The following is a 15,104-nucleotide window of genomic DNA, read 5'->3' on the forward strand; positions in this document are numbered from 1 at the left end:
AACAATGAAGAATTCCTACACATGCCGGTCCAGTTTCTTGCTTTAAAAAAGATGGAAGGTTCATTTAAAAAGCCTTGCAGAATTAGAAAAATAAGGAGGAGGGGGATTCCACCCACACAATCTTCCAGCCCACCGCAGAGAAGCCTGAAGGCTTGCTGACGTCACAGATTCATGAATGGATGTAAATTGGGCTGGTTTAGGATTCCGCACAGACTTCGCTATGGTGTGTGCTGAGAAAAAGAAAGGGAGGGTCCAGAGCAGTCCTGGCCAATAGGCTTCAGGCAGTCATGGCCTGCCTTCTTTCAGAAGGAATCTGCTCACAGAATAAACAGAGCCCACCAATCAGGCGTCTGCCACTGCCTTAGGACAGACTGGCAGCGTGAGGAGGTGGGTAGGGGGTGGTAGTGGTGTGTGTGTGTCTGTGTGTGCCTGCGTGCGTGTTTCAAGCTGTGATAGTCATGAAAACATTATTATTGCTATTGAATGAGGGAATCAAAATAGAATTTTGGTGGCATCGGTGCTACCAAAAACGCATATAGAAGATACCACAATCTTTTATTCCTGTTATTTTCTTTAACCTTTTTCTTGCTGTTCAATACTGTGCCTCACCTGATGTGATAAAAAAACAAATCAGAGAGTTTCTAAAACTGATGCCCAGTACATGTACACCAAGACTCGTAAAAGCAAAATAGTAGAGAAATAATAATGGGAATAATAACCTAGTAATTAAGGAAATAGGTAAGAAAATACAACAAATGTAATTGTTTCACAGAACAGTATCACCTTACGGACATTTGTGATGAATCAAAAGTGAGTGTGAAAGCATAATTTACTGCTACATTTTAAATAAGGCAGGACATTTCCTCGTTGGTTTATTAAACTTCTGACATTCAATTAAGACACAGATCCAAAGAGCTTATAATGTTCTTTGAGCAGATTTTGGTTTTAGTAAAATGTCTTATTACTAATAACAAAAATAGCTGTAATTAAATTCACCCAAAGAGCTCATGACATTTTTTCTTATTTAAAAAATTTTAACAGCTTTATTGAGGTGCAACTGCTATACAAAGAACTACATATAATTAATGTGTATAACTGATAAGTTTGGAACTATGCAAATACCCATGATACCATAATCACAGTCAAGGTAGTAGACATATCTGACATTTCCAAGTTTCATGTGTTCCTTTGGGTTTTTTGTTATAGCTGCTGTAGGTTTTTGTGGCAAAAACACTTAACATGAGAGCTACTCTCAACAAATTTTGAACTGCACAATAAAATACCATATTGTTAACTACAGGCATGTTGTACTACAGATCTTTAAAACCTATTCATCTAGTATAACTAAAATTCTATATCCGTTGAATAACAACTACCCATTTCCCTCTCCTCTCAGGCTCTGGAAACCACTATTGTATTCCCTGCTTTCATGAGTTTGACTATTTTGGATAACTCATATAAATATAATCAAGCAACATTTGTCTTTTTCTGTGACTTGCTTATTTCATTCAGTGTTATGTCCTCCAGGTTCATCAATGTTGTTGCAAATGGTGGAATTTCCCTTTTAAAAGCTGAATAATATTCCATTGTAGGCAAATACATTTTCTTTATCCATTCATCTGTTGATGGACATGTGGGTTGTTTTCATATGTTGGCTATTACAAAGAGTGCTGTAATAAATATGGGAGTGTAGATATCTCTTTGAGATCCTGATTTCATTTCTTTTGAATATATACCCAGAAGTGAGATTGCTGGATCCTATGGTAGTTTCATTTTTAATTTTATGAGAAATCTCCATACTGTTTTTCATAACTGCTGCACTGTTTTACGTTACCATCAAGAATGTGTAAGGGTTACAATTTTGCTACAACACTTGTTATCTTTTTTAAAAATAATAAGCCATCCTAAGTGGTGTGAGGTAATATCTCATTGTGGTTTGATTTGCATTTCCCTGATAATTAGTGATGATAGACAACTTTTCACATATTAATACCTATTGGCCCCTTGTATGTCTTCTTTGGAGAGCTGTCTGTTCAAGTCCTTTATCCATTCTTGACATCAGTCTTGGCAATAATTTCTTGAAATGACACCAAAAGCACAGGCAACAAAATAAAAAATAGACAAGTGGGACTGTATCAAACTAAAAAGCTTCAATCAACAGAATGACAGGGCAATCTACAGAGTGGGAAAAAATATCTGCAAACCAGATATATTATCTGATAAAGGGTTAATTTCTAAAAAGTACAAGAAACTCATACAACTTAGTACAAGAAAAAACAAACAAAAAAAAAACCTGTGATTTTTTTTTACTCTTTTTGGGGGGCTTAATATCATCAATGAAATTTTTAAAATTTTTATTGGAGTATAGTTGATTTACAATGTTATGTTATATTCTGCTACATAGCAAAGTGAATCAGTTATAATATACATATATCCACTCTTTTTTAGATTCTTTTCCCATATAGGTCATTACAGAGTATTGAGAAGAGTTCATTTTTCACTCTTTATTTTATAATTTTTCAGAGTTACACAGAAGTGGAGATTAATATAATTCATTGCCCTTGAATAGCATCATTTCACTTCACAATTACCAATACTTTACTAATACTGATCATAGCTTTTTTGAACTTGGGAAATGATCTCAAATCCTTGAAACTAGAACAACAGTGGTTAATATAAGGCCTTGGTTATAGGTGTCCAGTGACCAAGAACATTCTGAACAGATATCTGCTCTCTCAATCAGATTATTTGTACAGCTGACAGGAGAGTGGTTGCTTGTTTCTATGTGATTATAAAGGGTTCAAACCTGACACTAATAAGTACTGCTCACTGCTTACTTCATTTGGGGAGAAAAGAAACCCAACTTCCCAGGACTATTTTATACACAAGAAAGACATACTGTTCTTTATACTCAAGCAACAGCATCTCATTAGCAAACAATATATTCAACAAATTTCTTCAAAGAAGCTTCTTGTGGAATATCACAATGGAAAAGACAGACCAAAGAAATTTATCCATGTGACATGGGTGTGCTCAAGACCAATGTAGTACTGGTACCTTCCTAGTAGGCCTGAGTGCCCCATACTGATCTATATCAATCAATTATGTCCATATACTAAGATTATTTTAGAATCCACAAATGAAAAGAAGATAAAGAATATGCATCTCTGTTTCCTTCAATGGCAATCAAAGTCAACCAGGCTATACCAGAAGAATTGGATTTATATATTAAAAAAAAAAGAAAACTTCCAAATAATACAGACTAATAGAAAGAAGTAACCCCTTTATGAAAAAATATGCCACTGAAATGTTAAATCTGTTAGAGAAGCTAACACATTGGCTGTTAAGTTTCATAGAAACATCATTACTCAATCAAAGACCAGGGTACGTCTCTGAAGCAATCCAACAAAACAGAATGCATAATGGTTCTAATAACAGTGATCTAACATGTTGGTTTAATATGTAATCTGGCAAATAAAAATTAGCTAGCTCTACCGACTTGCCGTTTTAGTAAGATGAACCTAGTCTGGATTAGCATGCCTCCCTAGAGCACAGAAATAACCTTGTCAACAAAAATTTCTCTATGTCAAACATGACAGGAAATCTGTTGGGAAGATAAGTTGTATCCCCAAATCTCAGAAACTGCACTAGTTATTCTTCAAGGAGAACAATGTTGTTTTGGACACAGAAGAAAAAGGGCCATGAAAAATGTATATCTGAAAGCAACGCTTGTTGAGAACTTTCTGTGATGACAGAAGTGTTCTATAATTTGCACTGTCTCATATATTAGCATGTGGAATGTGGCCACTATGATTGAGGAACTGAATTTTAAGTTTTATTCAATTTTAATTAATATAAATTGAAAAATAGTCACATGTGGCTAGTGGCTACTGAATGGGACATCGCAACTCTAGGAATATTAAGCCAAGTCCCATAGTCACAAGTAATTCTTTATTTCAGCATGTAGGCACATTGAGTATGGAGCACTACAAAGCCAGTTATCAAGGTGAGTAAACTCTTTTAAGAACCAAATAGACCTTTTCAAATTTCATTAATGACTATAAGATAATCTGGTCTCCTTTCCCAAGAAGCTATTCAAAACTCACTATTAGGAAAAAATGTAAGAACACAAGTTAAGGCACAATTATTCTGGCATAAAACATGATCTAGTCTATGGGAAATCCCTGGTGGCCCAATGGTTAGGACTCCGTGCTTTCACTGCCGAGGACCCTGGTTCCATCCCTGGTCTGGGAACTAAGATTCCACAAGCTTTGAGGTGTGGCCAAGGAAAAAAAAAAGAGCTATTCTAAAGCTGGTTTTTTTCTTGAGACTAAAAAATGTGTTTTCAAAGGAAAATGACTAAATCAGAGTCTAAGAGAAGTTTAAAGTACTATGACCTAGGGGCAATTTTTGTCATAAATACCAAGAAAAAGGAAGAGTATGATGACCTCAGCGCTAATAATGCATGATGATTCAGATTTCTTTTACAGGCACCAGTATAGCTAGAAGTTAGTAAAGAGATCTGGGTTCAAATTCTGACTCTGTTGGTTATTATCATTAGTTATGTAAGTTTAGGTAAACCAAGCTATTGGTTTTTCATTTTTAGAGTAAGATGTACAGTGTGGGGAAAATAGTCATTAATAAATAACATCTTTGGTGACAAAGGTAGTCAAAAGGTACAAACCTCCAGTTATATGATAAATAGGTACTAAGGATATAATTAATGTACAATGTGATTAATATAATCAACACTGCTGTATGTTATACATGAAAGTTGTTAAGAGACAAAATCCTAAGAGATCTCATCACAAGGAAAAATTATTTTTTTCTTTTGTATGTATATAAGATGATAGATTTTTTTTTTAAGATGATAGATTTTAACTAAACTTACTGTGGCAATCATTTCATGATATAAGTCAAATCACTACGCTGAATGTCTTAAATTCATACAGTATTGTATGTCAATTACATCTCAATAAAACTGGAAAGAGGAAAAATAAAGTGGGGATAATAATAGGCTATATGCCTATTATGTGAAAGTTAAATAAAATAAAACATGTGAAGACTTCAGCACAATACCTGCATACAGAAGATACTCAGAAAATGATTCTGGTAACTGTTTTTGTTTTACTGCTGTTAATATAAACAAAATAAAGATTTTTTATTTGCTCAATGGACATGAACTTGGGCAAGCTTTGGGAGATGATGAAGGACAGGGAGGCCTGGTGCACTGCAGTCCATAGGGTTGGACACGACCGGGCGACTGAACAACAACAAACCTAGAACAGATCTTTTCAGGAAATTTAGAAATACACATTAGTGACACATCTTCCAAAGAAAAGCTCATCCTAATTATTTCCCTTTGGGAAGTTGAGGAATACTCTCTGAGGTTCTGAAGGTGAGTAGGGAAAAACCCTGAGGAAGTTAAGAGAGGTGACCAAAAATTCTCTTTATCAAAAAAAAAAAAAGTTAAAATTTTCTACATAAAGATGTAGTTTATATGAACTGATGTAAAAAACAATCTTTCTAAAAGGTGAGAACGCTAGTTAGAATCCTCCACTTCCATATCAGAACATTAACCCTAACTTACCCTGTTTTCAAAGTACATGATTCCTCAAATAATTTTTTTTTTTTTCACTTAAACTACAGTAGATTGAGATTAGGGCTCTGAGCAAGTCCTTCTAATCCAGAGAGTTCCAGATCACATCTTCTACCTTCTCATTCTTTTTATTAAAAAAATTTTTTTTAATTTATTTTTTATTCAGACAGTTTCAACATTCAAAGACCTCAGCAGACTATTACTCGAACTTTGTTGTTGCTGCTGTCTAGCTCTCAGGAAATCTTTATCTGAGAAAGTGATTTTTAAGAACCATCTAAGGAAAAACATTCTTATGAATATTACTAAAATCTGTCCTTGCAGCAAAGGAGATAGAGAGTTCATCAGAAAGCTACATGCTACCCAAATATCATCAGCACAGAACTACCTAGCAGAGTCACTATCATCAAGTCACATTCTATGTTATGGTTTTCCTTTTATTATAGGGAACAGCCATATTGCTTTTACACGGTCCACTGTCTTGCAATGATGTCTCACATCTAATAAATTCACAAGAGGAGTTTGTTTTTAGAACTCAGTATCAGGGAAACCCTTTTCTGTTCTTGAAGAATTATTAGCATTCCCTTTTAGATGGTTACAATGTAATCCACTGAATTGCCCTTTTTTTTTTGTCCCTGCAGGGAAGCCCAGAGCCAACTTTATGCTCAAATCAATCAATCTATATCTCTATATAATTTATTTTAGTTTTTTGTGGTTATCATTTTTGCTTTATCTTCCTTGTTTTAGGTTTGATTTTCCCTTTGTTAACCTTGTTATGTAGATATATGTCATAAGCACATCCTTTTAGAAAAAGTAGACTACAAATAGAAACTTGTAGTAATACACCTATTAACTTTTAAAAAGATGAAAGTCTCATGATGGTAAATTCCACAATCATTTTTATGATAGAAAAAAATCCTAAAGGTTCATATTACAGCAAATTTTGAAGAATATTGTGAGTTAAGTGGATTTGAAGTCTAGCATTTTTATCAAAGGATAATAAAACATCTAGACAACTGGAAAAAAGCAATTGTTTAGAGATTTTTATGCTATTTAGAATAAAGTTGAACAGCTTAATGAAGTTTTAATGTATTATCTGTGTCAAAAGTATGATCATGAACAAGGGATATAATTCTCTGATCAATAATGAAAATGCATTAAAGCAAATCAAAAGAAAATGGATTTCTCAATAAATAAAACATTTAACCTGAAATACTCCACTCCATAAAACACAAAATCTGGCAAGTTACCATAAACCAAACCTTTGTGGGACTAAAAATAATATTTTGGATTTATAAAGGCACTTTACATATTGAAAGGGTAAAAAGCCAAACAAACAAAAAATAACTTTATATTTTACCCATCTATATAGAGTTTGTACTCTTTCTGAGAGGTCATGTAAAAAAACAACCATTTAACTTTTATACTTCTAATCCTGTTTTCATTTCCCTGCTTCTTTAGTGGAAGTTGGCATTTCCACTTTAGCTTTACAAAGCATGTAGCATAACTGAAGATCAAAACGTCGAAATAGTGAACAACTGCCCCCTTTTAAAGTCTGCCCTACATCCTCTCCGTTTGAGGAAACTGTCTCTCCCCCACTCTCAGTTCAAGAGGTTCAGGCAAAGCCAACCCCACCTGAAGTTAGGACTCCAAGAGTGAACATGTGACACAAGGCAGGGCAATTCACCTACTTGGTTATAATATTAGTGAAAAGACAGGCACACGACCCAAGTCCACTGGGACTCATGACCCAGTGAGAATCAACCATGTCATCCCCAGGATGTTGGCTACAACTATTGTTTAATTGGGATATGAGCTCCTAAGTATAATGTGAGTAGAGAGGTTTGGATATCTAATTTCTAAAAATAATAATTGGGTACAAATCTGGCCCTAGACATTCTTTGTAAACAATCTTCTCCTTCACTTTAAAATTTACAAAATATCTTAAAGTAGATTTTCATCTCACTTCATATGTGAGAAAATTAAGTTTCAAGAAGATTGGCTCATCAATCCAGCTTTGTCTAAACTCTGTAACCTAGTGACTTATACTTTTTAAATTCTATCCATTACTTCTTTCCCCTCTCCTATTAAAGACCTGTCTGTGGTCACTCAATGACTAAAATTTAAAGTGAATTTAAAAGTGACAATGCAAAGATGAAAAGGCCAGTTTGTAGTATTAGGTTGCTTTGGTAAGATGAATAACAACACAAATGGTGAAAGTGCTGAGGTAGGCAGGAATGCTTTACTTGAGGCTGGAGAACAATACCAGAAGGAAGTTAACTGACTTTTGTGGGTGGGAATATTCTTCCATGCGTGGGACTTTCCTACATAAGGCAAAATGTTTAGCAACCCCTCCTCGCTCCACCCCCCATGCCTGTAACAGACCCAGTCTTTGCCATAGCTAAAAAAAGTCCCTGGGGTTGACTGTCTCTGTAGGCTCTATGAGACTGGGCCTCACCCAATTTGAGAACTACTAGTTAGGCTATTGGAGAAGGAAATGGCAACCCACTCCAGTATTCTTGCCTGGAAAATCCTGTGGACAGAGGAGCCTGGTGGGCTGCTGTCCATGGGGTCACACGGAGTCAGACACAACTGAAGTGACTTAGCATGCATGCATGCGTTGGAGAAGGAAACGGCAACCCACTAGAGTATTCTTGCCTGGAGAATCCCAGGGACAGAGGAGCCTGGTGGGCTGCCATCTACGGGGTCGCATAGAGTTGGACAAGACTGAAGCAACTTAGCAGCAGCTGCAGCAGTTAGGCTACACAATGGTGCTCTCTGTTGCCCTCTGTTGACATAGAAAGGTAAGATCAAGCCCTTAGCTGAAAAAACAAAACAAAAAAACATGTCCTGTCCCTTAGAGAAAAACGTTCAAAGAACAGCCTGGTGTTGAGGCTCACTGAAAGCTCTGAAATGTGGGTGAGGCCGAATAAAAGCTCAGAGCCACACTTCCTGGTGCAGACTATAGCCAGTATTTGCCACGTGCTTGTCTTTGGCAAGTTGGCGTGTTTGTAAAGGGAATACAGGCTTGTCTTATGCAAACAAACCCTGTCCTTATGCTGCAGTTTGCCCAGGGTTTGAACCAAACCTTCCTCACTTACTAATAGAATGATCATTTTGGGTTGGGTGGTTACAGTCAGTTATAAAAGGAGGTAAACCTGAAGGGGGAAGATTTGGGAAAACTGGATATAAGAGACCAGGTCAATTCTTCCAAGGCAGTTCTTACCAAATGTAAAATTGGTAAGGCACATACCAGCACTTTCCCTTCCCATACTGGATTACAGTATACAACTGCAGCAGAAAAAAAAAAAAAAAGGAAGTCAGAGTGGAAAAGATGTTAACACAGAGTCAGTAAAAGTATGGCTTGCTTTTAAAATCAGTTTTATACATCTATCCATATACAAGCTCGCTCTGTGTAAACCCACACTCAGCACTGCAGTGAGCTCTTCATTATTAACATCAAATGAACGGGCTTCCCTGGTGGCTCAGATGGTAAAGAATCTGCCTGCAAGGTGGGAGACCTGGGTTCAATCCCTGGGTTTGGAAAATCCCCTGGAGGAGGGCAACCCACTCCAGTATTCTTGCCTGGAGAATCCCCACGGACAGAGGAGCCTGGCGGGCTACAGTCCATGGGGTCGCAAAGAGTTGGACATCACTGAGCAACTAAGAACACCAATGAAGAGAACAGAGATGACAGAACCTCAAAATATTTGAGAGAAAGATCTGTTTTAAAGTATTTCATAAATATAATCATATGTGATATCCAAGGAATACACTTAAAACCAAATGTTGAAGCCACTCTGTAAAGCTCTTGGTTTTCCATTTCACATAATCACACTACCTGAAAAAGACAGTAATTGCTACTAGCAGCAACCTGCCCCCAATCAATTTATCTATAACATATATTTAAAAATTTTACTACTTTTTAAGTCCTGATATAGTCTCCTGAACTAGGTTGAGAATTGAAGTTTTACATGTAACATTCACTACACAAGCAATAAGTAGATGGAGCAGCGTAATGGAAGGGAAGATTATTGGACTTAGTGTTTACTTAAAAGCTCTGAAAAATCAATATACAAATAAAATATACATATTTTTATTGAATGTCATCTATGTTCAAAAGACCTTACACGTGCTGTGAGGTACACATATAGGGATAAATCACAGATCCTGATCTCAGTCTATTTCATTAGAAAAGACAGGAAAACAATAAACAGTAAAATAAGATTATCAGAATGATTTAAAACTGTAACAGAAGGCACAGTGCTAGAGACTGTCCCCTAAAATATCATCTCCTCTCTTTCTTGTTAGTTATAGAACCCTTATGCCCAACCCCACTCCTAAAATTGTAGATGAATACAAGCCACGCTGCTAAAGACTTCTCTGTTCTCCTGGTTGTAGATGTGAGCACATGACTGAGTTCTAGCCAGTGGGGTTTGAGTGGAAGTATGTTTTTAACTTGCAGGTCTTACCTGCTTGTGCTGGACTTTCTTAAGTCCCATGCTGAGTCAGCTTCTACTATGCAGATGATGGTCCAGGCAATGGCAGAGCAAGGAAGCAGAAGGAGCCCTGGGGTTTGTTTTTGATGAATCAGAACCATCCATCTGTTCTGGGGTACCTGCCTACTTTAGGACTGTTAATGAAGACAGAAATAACATTCCATCTTTTGGAACCACCAAAAATTTTGAGACTCTCTGTTACTGCTACTTAGTCTGTATTCCTACTAATACTGTTAGCAGGTGGTGTGAGGTTATTTCCTGAATGAGATAAATAAGCAATTACTGCTCTAGACATTTTAAGAAGAATACTGACTCAGAGAATCAAGGATCTGAGAGAAACCTTACAACTCAAATTTACTCTGTCCTCTTCTTTGTTACATATGACAAGACTGAGGTTCAAAGATTTGTCCATAGTCTTGGAATTTATGGCATTGAGTCAGGAGTTGATCTTAGATTTCCTGAATGTTCTCTGTATTTTTTTGGTGGGATAAGAGTGACCACTAACGCTACCTCTTTTTCTTGGACAGTCAGTTACAGTTCACTCGGTATTCCTGGAACAGGATACTGTTCTTAGTTCTAAAAAAAAGCCAACAAAAATGTAAAAAAATCACATTTATTTATTTATTGTCTCAAAGGTATCTGCAATCTAACAGAAAAGAAAATACTAGCTTACCTCTACGATACTACTAAAACCAGACAAACAAGAATCAGTTTCTCTCCTGATAACTAGAGCTTTGGAAATACAGAAAATATGATTCAAGAATTTCTGAATCAATTTTTAAGAACTCTGTTGGACCCTAATTAAACATGCAAGGGGCTTGAAATATATTTTTAATTCTCATGAAATTCTTCTTTTTCCTTAGCCTGCAAAATTTTAATGCTGTAATCTTTTTAAAAACCACCTCTAAAGCCTAGAGATCTCTTCTGTGTTGGCTAGCTAACAATAGCTGTACTTCACCAGAAACCTTTTCTAAGCTGTACTCTTGCTAAGGAGGAAGCGTTAATGACCAGAGCAGCAAGTGGACCTTTTCCCCCTTCAACTCACAGCCACTAGGTCTATCTTACAGCCACCCCTCTTGTCCTAGGGGACAGAATATCCACCTGTCATTGCAGTTTGGAAACTAAAGCCGGTGTGTCCCCAGATCCTCTGTAGTGGTGTTGCTTGCCCCTCTCGTGAATGGGCTATGCATGTGTGCTAAGTCACTTAAGTCATGTTCAACTCTGTGCAACCCCTGACTCTGTAGCCTCGCCAGGCTCCTCTGTCCATGAGATTCTCCAGGGCGTTGCCATGCCCTCCTCAGGGGATCTTCCTGACCCAGGGATTGAACCCACATCTCTATGTCTCCTGCATTGGCAGCAGGGTTCTTTACCACTACTGCCACCTGGGAAACCCGAATGGACTACAGATGATGCTAAACCAACTTGGGGGGAACTGTTATGATCTAAAGAAAATTATTACAAATACTCTCGAGACATGAATGGACCCTGAATTTTAAAATTAGCACAATGAAGCTCTAAGACCACTCAAAATGGAAGCAGTGGCCTAAAAAGGCCACATATTCTTAGCATGGATTTTTAGTCCGTTAAATTACTCAAGGCTCTGTATTAAAGGGTCATCGCTGAAAAGGCCACTCCTCTAGAAAAGAGACTGGTTGTCTTGAGTGGCTTTCACTGTAAATATAAAAAGAGGAGATGGTGGGGAATAAGATTCCCCAAAATAATAAAACATGCTAAGTAAACCCTGCAACACTGAAAAATAAAATGCAATTTCCCCAAAAGAGTATTTGTTGGAGCTTACTTCCAAAATGGGCTATGAAATACTCACCAATTTCACACTAAATTTACATTTCTGGAGTAGCCTCTATCATAAAGCTCTTCATATTTAGGGTGAGTTCATTTATATTGTCCCCTATGAATGCCTGATTACATTTTGAACCAAATGAAAGAATGCTTTCTGTTGCTGCCACCTACTGCAAACTTGAAGAATGTTTGAAAAACTTAAAAGAGAAAATCCAATACAATAATATTACTGAGGAAAAATTTACAAGTCAGACAAGTAGACTGAGACCAATGTCATTATGCTTTACTTTATTAAACGACTAATTATTCCAAAACCTTGAATGATGATCCTAATACTGCATAAAGAAAGTCAATAATTACACAGAACCGTATTAAGTGGCTTTGTTAAGCTATGCTTGAAAGACATACACACAAACACATATCTGTATATATACCTATGTATACATGTATGCCATACATACGTATGTCATTTTTCTCTAGTCTATCTTACATGGGAAAATCAGGGATTTCCCTGGTGGTCCAGTGGCTAAGAATTCACCTTGCAAAGCAAGGATGTGGGGTCAATTCCTGGTCAGAGAAATAAGAACCCACAAGCCACAGAACAACTGAGCCGTGCACCACAACTAGAGAGTCCGCCAGACGCAATGAAGATCCCATGTGTAGCAACTAAGGCACAAGGCCACTAAATAAATTAATTAATTAAAAAAGAAAAACCAGTTTGTCCTTTGTGTTAAAGGAAAGCTACCATTCATAGCTACCAGAAAACACAAAATATACTATTACTAATTTGAACAACTGTGAGTTCGAAAAATAATAAAGTAGATAAACATACAAATAAGATGAAGGGAAGAAGAAAAAGTCCATGAACAGACAAGTTACAAAAAAACATATACAATGGATAATAAGGGAAATGTGTGACTTCACTATCAAAAAATGAAAATTAAATCAAAATGAAATACCGGTTTCTCCTTGCAAAGTGCCTTGGAAAAGATATGGGAAAACAGATACTCTTACACACTGCTGATGGTTAAATACTTCTTACAACCTTTTTGAAGTACAGTTACTTGATAGCAGGTATCAGTGGGCTTAAATGTAAATATTCTTTGATCTAAAATTAAACTTCAAGGAATTATTCTAAACAAATAATCAAGAATTTGCAAAAAGAGCCTAGCTATACAGATTTCATCATGTAATTATTTAAAATATAAATCATTGGGAAAATAAAATACCCGTAAAGGGAAGTTTTATTAAATGAGTAAAATTTAAAATATTTAAAAGCTTTACAAGTTATATATTACAGTATTGATATATAAAAATAGATTAAAGTATTAATAACAAAATATGGATAAGGAAGGTAACATGATAATTGGTACCATGGAATCTAACACATATATATGACTAGAAGAATAAATATAATGTTAACCATAGTTATTGGGATGCAGGGATAGTGATAATTTTATTTTCTTCTCTTTTAATCTAAATTTCTAAATTTTCTATGAAGTACAAGTGTATTACTTTGGGAACAAAATTAAGTTTTAAGACTTGCTGATTTAATAAATACACTCTATGATTTTAACATTCAAGTTACTTGAACTTTAAAAAACTTTTTTCCCCCTCTAATTTTAAGGGAGATGTCAAACATCAAGGCACAGATGGCTTGGCAATGATTCTGTAATATATTCTGCTATACAGGGTGGTATGTCTTTTCATTACCGTGAGGGATGCTCGTGGCTGGGAATACGCTTTGAGGAGGTAGGAGGGTTTATGACTGAAACTTTGACCACAAGGTAGGTAGGGATAACTGTGGTATCTACATATTTTGTTGTGCAAAAAAAAAAAGGCAAGTGAAGGTGGCAATAAAAGATTATGGGATGAGTAGAAAGGAAGTTGGGAGACCCTATCACAGGAAGCACTGTCAACTGAGAAGGATAATAGAGACAGGATAGTAAGTTACAGAAGAGGTTTGGGAAACTCAAACAGATATGGATTCAAGGCCACCAATCAGCAGTGTGGACCCAACTGAGGAGGCAAAACTATCAACACAGCAGCAGAAAACACAATTTGGGGAGTACTCTGGCTTGGCACAGTCAAAGGAAGAAGGGCCAAAGTTGACAAGGGATGGAGGAGGTAAGCCTGGAAGGAAGTGATTATTGACATGGCTAATGCTGCTTCTAAGCTGGAAGGCACAAAGGCAAAGGGGTCAGGGATACATTTAGTTTGGTTAGTACGGTATCTACTGTCCTGTATGCCACACAGTAGAGTAGTATAATACATATTTAAAGAAACGTCATGAGACGCTGTGTAAGGAGAGGTATGAGACAACTAACGTAACTGAGCGCCTACTACCTAACAGACTCTTGGCACAGATTAATGTATCACCTCAGTCTCTTCTTATTGGCTGCGCTTTCTCCTTTGCCTATAAACATGTTCATGTCGCTCCTTTTCAGAATTTCCCTCTGACTTATCTACTCACTTTCCTGTCCTCTACCACCAAACTTCTTGAAAGAACACTATATGCCAAGAGCTGGCAGAAACTAGGCACCTGTGATCCCTACCTGCTAATGCTTTTCCTTGGCTCAGAGACTTGCTTCTAACCAAGAGAACACCGTAAAGGTGCTGGAATGTACTGATCACACGCACATAATGATGTGATGATATTATAGAAAACCATACTGCATGTCTTGCCGGAGTTTCTCCCTTTGTTAACTGAGAAGAAGCAAATGGATGGCAAGGAAGTGTGGGTGCTCTCTGTTAGCTGAGGGATACCTCTAGACAACAGGCAATAACTCAAAAAAAAAAAAAAACAACCCAAAAACCCAAAACAAAAAGCTGAGGCTTTCATTTCTACAACCCCAAGATATTGAATGCTGTCAACAGCCACACGAGTCCCCCAGGCAAGTTTCATATGAAAATCCAACCCTGGCCAACACCTTGATTAAAGCCTTGTAAGACCCTAAGTGGAAGGCCTAACTAGGCTACATTCAGAGTCCTGACCCACTGAAATTGAGATAATAAATGGGTGTTGTTTTAAGCCACTAAAATAATATTGTGATGCATCAGTAGAAAACTAATATACCCACAGAACTCAGCACCGTCCTGACTAGAGACAACCTGGTTAATATTTAAGAAAAGCAACTATGCAACCAATAAATATTATGATGGCATACTCAAATACCCCTTTTCATATAAATAATAGTAACACGATAGAG

At 36.7% G+C, this 15,104-nt stretch overlaps 1 protein-coding gene across 5 annotated transcripts in view; it reads right to left on the reverse strand.

Moving 5' to 3' along the window:
* MAP3K13 (mitogen-activated protein kinase kinase kinase 13) overlaps positions 1-15,104 on the reverse strand; it is a 161,605-nt gene that overhangs the window by 101,913 nt on the left and 44,588 nt on the right. The window contains exon 1 of one of the 5 annotated variants that reach the window (XM_010801216.4): positions 1-15,104. This exon is cut by the window's right edge and continues 13,194 nt beyond it. The gene's annotated coding sequence lies outside the window, so the exon portion shown is untranslated. 5 annotated transcript variants of the gene reach the window in all.

This window comes from Bos taurus, chromosome 1 (genome assembly GCF_002263795.3).
Source record: "Bos taurus isolate L1 Dominette 01449 registration number 42190680 breed Hereford chromosome 1, ARS-UCD2.0, whole genome shotgun sequence".
Taxonomy (NCBI): Eukaryota; Metazoa; Chordata; class Mammalia; order Artiodactyla; family Bovidae; genus Bos; species Bos taurus.